Consider the following 8,497-nt stretch of genomic DNA (forward strand, 5'->3'; position numbering starts at 1 on the left):
CTAACTAACTAACTACCTATCTATCTATCTATCTATCTATCTATCTATCTATCTATCTATCTATCTATCTATCTATCTATCTATCTATCTATCTATCTATCTATCTATCTATCTATCTATCTATCTATCTATCTATCTATCTATCTATCTATCTATATATCTATCTAAACTAAATTACTTAATAACTAACTAACGTCTTCATATTTTCAATGACCGAACAGGCGAAAAATAACAGCCTGTCTATCTAACTAAATTACTAAATAACTAACGTCTTCATATTTTCAATGACCGAACATGCAAATAATAACAGCCTGCACGAGGTATCCCTGCTCATTCGTTACATAACATGGCGGATTTAGAGTGGACGCTTGATAAATGACCTTGAGATTAATGGAACGTAGTTCGTCTTACTACGCTGACCTCCGGACCCGGATACTGTCTGGTTGCATCTTTTGCACATCTGCAGCAATTTTCATTTCACATGGATTTCAGAAAATAAAAAAGCCGAGTTAGGTCAGGTCCCTATGGACCTAGCTGAACCCGAGCGAGGATCTTTGGATCTATACGCTCACACAGTAGTGAATTATACCTCTATGTTTGGTGACTCTAATCCTAAATCTACCTATGCACACATACCAACGGTTGAAGAATATGCCTTACTGGAATCTGTCCCTAGCACGCAATCCTCTATCGTCGCTAAACCAGATGCCATTGAACCAACCGTTACCGCTAACTGTAATGGTTGTAACCATTTCCTTGGGTAAAATTTTATAAAATTATCTTGAATTATAAATTTCTAAAGAGCGCACTAGGTTAACGTGGATACACAGACGAACGGTGTAGGGTAATAAGAAATCCTTAAAATCTTTGTAAATAAACACTGGAACAAAAATAGATCGAAATTCTTATCAATACTCTAGTAGAAACTAATTCAAAAACTTGTCACTTCAAATTTCTCTAGGATATAAAAACATTATCCAACAAGAACCTTTGTCTACGATATTTGTCGTCAACAGAAATCAATAACAAACCCAAACATTATAAAAAAACTTTCGTTAAAATTATAAAAATTCTTCCATACTACAGAAACTAAGCAAATGATTAGACATTTATAATAATAAATCAAATAAATTTACTTACAGAAGATTACACATAAAAATTGAAAAGAAAAAATTCTCTAACAATTTCATATACTTATATCACCCTTAAAAACATTTTGAAAATGCTTTGTTCTCGTTGACGGAAAAAATGTCTGTTTAGCATGAATTTTCATAAATTAATTGACAATAAATTTTTTTAATTACAACAACATAAAGACTTACAAAATTTTTGTTGTTGTTTTTTATTATTAAACAATATTTATGATTGATATTTACTGACAATTACACGTTATTAATTGTAGGCAAGTTAATTAAATTTGTTTACCATATACGGATCATTAAATATTTGATGGACTTTCATCAATATGAAGCAGAAAGAAAAAAGAAAAATATAATGTATACTAAATGGAAAATTAAAAAAAAAAACAAAAACAACAATGAAATATTAATAAATGTCTTTTAATACGGTCACGCACAACTGCTTTGTATCCTATGGCTAATATAATACATATATACACACATACAAGTGTAACTGTTGCAGGACTAGTCATGAGTGTTGTCTACTTAAAATGCTAAAGGCTTAATGTATTTTTAAAGATATTTTATTTGTTTTGAAATAATTTAATTTTATTTGTTTGTGATTTTTGAAATTATTAAAAATTTAACAAGATCTCTTTACATGTGGACTGATTTCAACAGTGGACTTCACATTACAGATTGTCTATGAAATCTGAAACCAATTTTTTAGAATGAGCAACTATTATGACTTGTACTTTGATTACAGGTGGAATTTGTTAGATTAGGGCAAGTGTTCTTTGGGTTCTATGGATCTCTCATATTGCGTGTAAAGAAAAATAATAAGGGAAAGAGAGAGAGAAAGGAGATGGATTAAGAAGATAGTCTATACGAAGGTAGTAAAGATGGCAGAAATAAGCCGAGATAAAGTGAAAGTTCATACACATTTTGACAAATTTAAGAATGCAAGAATATGTTGTATTCGAACGTCTGACAGATCAGAGTAATAACACGAGACCAATGTTCAATAGTAAATCATTTCCAGAACAGAGATACAAGCCGATGCAAAATGATTGGCGGCGGCGCGCAGCCATTTTACGTCGGCGGCGGCCACTGGCCGCCGATTTGAGCCAGAACCGGGTAGATACTTGCTTTGAATTTAAGTTTTAAGTGAAAAGGCAGACCGATCGATATGGTTGTATCGGTTCTTGAAGCTACTATTCTGAGTATAAAAATATATGTAATATATAAAATCAGACAGTTACTGTTCAGTTTCCAGTTCTGTAGGTGAGAGTTTTTAAAGTCTTAGGGAGGACTCAATAAAGCTCTTATTTGACTTCAGAATTTTTGGTTATCTGGTTGTGAAATGTTAAGCATACTTCACACCATTGCTGAACCTTTTCAATAAAGATCTTTCAGCCGACACATTTACAACCGTTATCTCACAACATGAGTATAAAAACATATGTTATATATGAAAGCAGACAGTTCAGTTTTCAGTTCTGTAGGTGAAAGTTTTTAAAGTCATAGGGAGGACTCATCAAAGCTTTTGAATTACAAAGTATTCTGTTCTTGTAATATCAGCATAAAGTCTTTGCAGTCATTCCTCCCTTGAGTTTTTCGAGTCAGCAAAAAAGTCACATTTATCACGTGTTTCTTAAACTGAGCTTTACAATTATTGGGACAAGGCAAAGTCCAATGCGCATCAAATCCGACTGCAAGTCAAATTACACATTTAGTTTACAATCCAGGCATACTAGAGATACTGGTAACATCTCTATACCTCTGAAGAACAACACGAAGATAAAGACGGTTTCATTTTCTCTTATTCACCCTGTAGTAATATTTTTCAGGGAGTTTATCTTCAAAATACTCATTCTTTGAACTTCCTTATTAAAAATTAAGCTTAAATAGTTTAACTAATTACAAATTACTTGCAATTATAAGAAATAAAATCCACAATTACAAGCAATAGTAATTGGTAATTACAGATAATTGTAATTGGCGAAATGTCAATTACAAGTAATTAAAAGCATTATCTAAGATTACAAATCATTTTGGAAATTACCAAAACTTTAACAATTACAAGTAATTGTAATTGATAAAGCTTCAATTACAATTACTTCAAATGGAATTGAAAATGTATACATTATACCCCAAGCCTGTAAATGAGCTCTTTCTTCCGAGTGCTTGAAGATATTTGGTCCGTTTTTTCCTACAAATCCCTTCTAGTGAAACGACTTAACTTATTTATTTACTTAAAACTTCATGTTTCTCAGAAAAGCCGTTTAAGCTGTGTGATGATGCATCAAGGCATGATGAATTTTAAATATAAAGAAATTAAATTAAAAAATCTTCTCTTAAACACCATCTTAAAAAAAAAAAACATTAAAGAAATGTCGTTTTATTTTTGAAAAATAAATACATATTAAAGATTTTCCCACTTGCAGTAAGTCGATACGCTTGAAATAAAAAAATAACGTTAAAAATAAGCTTTAACCACACTCATACATACATAAATGGTGAATATGGCACAATTTCGGTTATTTCTTTCTTGTTATTTGTGGATATTGGTGATAATTTCAATTAATGCGGCATTTAATAAATAAATAATTGTTTTCATTTGTTCGACAGACAGAAAAGACGACCAACCAAACAGCTCAATGTATATGATGAGTGTGAACAACAACAACAAAAGCAGACTCCTTTATTAATTTATCCTTACACGCAACCGAGTACGAAACAAATTCATATAGTGGAAAAGAAGCTTAACGTTTTTTTTTTGTTTTTGCATTAAATTGCAGCAAATGATGAAAAAAGTACAATGCAATATTCATATGCGTTTAAAAATACTTTATAAATCGTCAATGAGCTTAAACAGAGGCGCCGCATCGAAATTAAAAAAAAATTCCAATTCAATACAAAAATTGTTTTCCTTGTTCTTTTGTATTCAAGTTTTATACTCTCCTCCTCACTCAACGCTCCTGTTTAGTTTGTTGTCTATGGTTAGTTGTTGTTTGTATTGAGTATTTCCTAGATATTTAAGTTTATTTATGGCATTTAAGCTTAATGAACGCGAAAATGCTTTTGTTAAATCCGATGAAATGCTGTTTAAAACGACAGACGACATACATGACGTAACTACGCCAGAATAAATGTAAAATTGTATAAATTGAAGTCAATTATTGAAAAGCAGTGAAAAAGGAGATAGAAAAGAAAGGAGAAAGAGAGAGTTAGAGCGAGAGAGATAGATAGATATGAAGGAAAAAGTTAAGAACACAGATTATTGGAAAAGTGGGTCCAGTAATTTCTTAATATATATATTTTTGATACTTTTTTCTGTAAATCAATTGATTTTTATAAATTGAAACATTTTAAACATGTGTTACTTAGATAGGTACGCTTTGGATAATTAATTGTCTGTTTATTTTGTTATTTAGAAAACCAAGCGAAACATTGTTAGATAAATAGATAGATAGATAGATAGATAGATAGATAGATAGATAGATAGATAGATAGATAGATAGATAGATAGATAGATAGATAGATAGATAGATAGATAGATAGATAGATAGATAGATAGATAGATAGATAGATAGATAGATAGATAGATAGATAGATAGATAGATAGATAGATAGGTAAATAGATAAATAGTTAGTTAGTTAGTTAGTTAGTTGCGTCGTTTTTTACTATTTGCAGAAAATATCTTCAAAACTTTTACTGGGTTATTTAACGTAATTCACAAAGCTACCAACAACCATATTTTAGCTTAAATACAATACTTTTATTGCAGATACAGTAAACTCCCATTAAGTGTAACTAAGAAGACGAAAAAATGTTAAAGAAATCGCTCATAATAGGATAAAGATTCCAAAATATATTAAATATTACATTCTGCATTGCAATCATAGTAAAACACCTACGATTCAATACATTCAATACAACGAGGTTCAACTGTATTAACATTATTATGTTTTTCACCATAAACGTTTAAATTAAAACGTATGATCATCACAATGATTTAATGATGAAAAACGTCACTGATGAACGATTGTCCGATTGTTACAAATGATTACGTACGTATACGTATTCCAATTAATTGGAACAAAATGATATTGATGCAAAAATTCACGCTCCCCCTCACGCTCCTAAAAAAGGAGTAATAACAAAAAAAGAAATTATAATATAAATTGTATACAATACCCAAGTATTGAAGTGTATGATTAAATTGATTGAAGGATTTTCATACAGTTAATGGCCACAATACTCCAGGAATATATAGAACAATAATTTCAACAATTCATTACGTTCGTACATACATATGAATGTATTTAAATCCATTGCCATGTAATAAAATTCAATGTAATGTTATAAAAGCAATTATAAAATCGGGAATATGGTAATTTATGATGAAAAATTTAAATTTATACTCAAACAATAACTCACATTTAATACATATAAATACAAATGTATATGTATATTTACTCACACTCGTATTAAGGCAATTTTAAACAGCCATCTTATAATCATATAATCTTTTTGTACAAATATATACAATATACATGTCGTATGTAGTGTAATCCATACTAATAGCATTGGTCATCATGGTATAAGCATGAAAGTGAAGGCCATCTTAAAAGATCTTTTAATATAAATATCAAAAGAGATTTTAGTTTTAGTCAAATAAACATTTGTCCAATTCACAATCGATGTCGTATCGTTGTATGCCATTGTATGTCATAAATTCAAATAAAAATTTTTGAAACAAATCAATAATAATACTACAATACAACCGTTTAACACCGATTGCGAATTGGACAATTATTTTTGTATTCATTAATTTTGAAAGAATAAGTTGGAGAATTTTATTCCATTATAACTTCTTGAGGGTTACATGAAGTCTACAACGGTTATATACATATGGTAAAACTTTCAGTACAGTGGACAATTTTGTTAGCTCTGAATCAGGTATTTGAAAAGTTCATAAGCAGAATCTTGGACTCAGTTCCGTTTAACTAACGCTAGAACCAACATCTACTAACCTTTTAAAACAGCAAATCGTCTAGGTTATTGATTCGTGAATTGGCTTCAAGTGTTTGTGAATGATGTACCAATAAAAGATAAAATTCTTGTCGGTAATTCAGCCATTCTAATATGCTACTTGTTCTAAAGGTTTCCGAGAAGGTTTGGTTCTAGAGGCAGTAAATAACATATCCCAACTGGGATTCAGAAGATTCATTTCTGATATGCAAGAATAAAATGAATTGCAAACGCCAAAGTTGTAGAGAGATTACAGAGAAGTAAAGAAAAAGTGTCTATATGTCGCTACAGTTTTTACAGCTGGGCTATGAAGTGGAAGCCTCATTGTGATAACTTTTGTAGATTACTGTTTTCAAATCATTAATGGTCAGTAATTACTAATATGAGAAAGCGCATCTATAAGATAGGCCCATCAAATAGCATCTACTCTAGGCCACAGGGACCTAGTGATCGAGAAATTATGTTAATTAAACTATCGATCATGAGCTCTATATACAGCGACACATTGGAGACTGGATTGTTACCCAAATTTCAAGTTAAATTAACCTTTTAACAATAAAAGCACAGGTAGGCATGGGCTACCTTTCCCGACTGTGATACAGGGATCTAGTGATCGTACAAAAATGTTCAAGTAACCATCGAACCTGAGATCCATAGTGCGGACATATTGTGATCAGCTTTATTACGCGAATTTCGGGTATGAAGTATCCTGCCCGACTAGGTCATAGAGACCTAGTGATATATGTTCATGTAACAATAAATAAAGTCAAATTTCCCTCGAAATGTATAACAAGCAGATGTTCAAATTTGCAAATATTTACCATTACAAAGTGAATTTTTAACCTAACCTCCTATATATAACAAATACATAAATAAAGATAGGTAGATATATACATAAACATATGAATACAATTTGATAACGATAATGGAAATGTATTATAATTAAAAATAACTCCAGCTCTACTCTAACATTGACTTGTTGTTCTCTACTTGTTTCTTAATTCTTGACCGTTTTGTTATTAACCTCAAAACTATGTATGTTGTGGTATGTTTCAAAACATTCTTATTTAAAATGTCAAGGTATTGAGTATATGTGTGTAAGTACATTGCATTTGCACTTAAATCACTTAACATTTTATGCAATTAACTAAAAGTCCTAGATGGTTTGATTAGTTATACACTAAATGGTAGTATGTATGTGTAGTGGCAGTTTAGGTTAAAGTATTAGTTAGAAACGGAAGAATGTGGATAAACCAATCCTCTACATAGAAACACAACTGCATAGATATTTATCCCTATATATAGATATATACATTGACATATGTGGCACACACTTTAAATCATTAGTAAGTTGTTGTTATTGTTGTATTTAATAGTTACTAACGTTATAACCGAATCGCCTACCTCAACCATTTATTTGTTCTTCTATCCATATTCAACCAGCCATCTATCCATTCATTCATCCATTTATTCAACTTTAGTGATTCGTATTTGATTTGATTTAAACAATTTTACCTTATGTTTTGTTCTCACATATTGCCTAAAGGGTGGAAAAGTTTCTTAAAGTATACACATACATACACATGTATTTATACATGGACTCAAGCTTAGACATATGGATTGTAGTATGAATATAAATTTCCCAACAGTTCGACATTGAGTCAATGCTTCCGAAAAATATAATAATTTCTAATAATGTTTAATCACTTTCGTCATTGATGTACTATTTGTCAACGAAAGTAAAGATTAACGTCACTTCAGTGTCCCCTTTGTAAACAAGAGAGTGGATACTTTAAAAACAAAGCTTTTTGTTGGCCACATCGTAATCTATGGAATTACAATTTACTTCTTTGTAGGACAAGTACATGTTAAAAAAGCTAGTCACCTGGACGGTAAGTGGCTAGGTTTAACCCTAAGTGGTAAGCTTAATAGGTAGTTCGGGACTGTCCTAATGAACATCTGGGTTACTATCATACATAAATATGGATATGTATGGTAACATACACATGTTTTGAATAATATTAAGGTAGTATTTATTTCGGATACGTTAGTTTGGACCGGAAGCTTTGGATCGTAAAAGCGAATAATCAGTTAAAGGATCGTTGGTTGTTTTAAACGTTGTTACTCGCCTCTTTATTTTATTGCCATAGGTGAAATGGGTCTCAAAAATTCCGTAATATTTCTGGCCCACAAAATGACTTTTACTACATTTTAAGCAGCATGTAGATTCCAAGGTCTATTTTCATGAAAAACAATAATAATATGCCTGTCGAATCGAAAGCCTAACTGCTAGAACAATTCAATTTTTAGATCCCATATATATCAGGGGTTTTGAAAAATT

The sequence above is a fragment of the Lucilia cuprina genome, chromosome 6 (assembly GCF_022045245.1).
Source record: "Lucilia cuprina isolate Lc7/37 chromosome 6, ASM2204524v1, whole genome shotgun sequence".
NCBI lineage: Eukaryota > Metazoa > Arthropoda > Insecta > Diptera > Calliphoridae > Lucilia > Lucilia cuprina.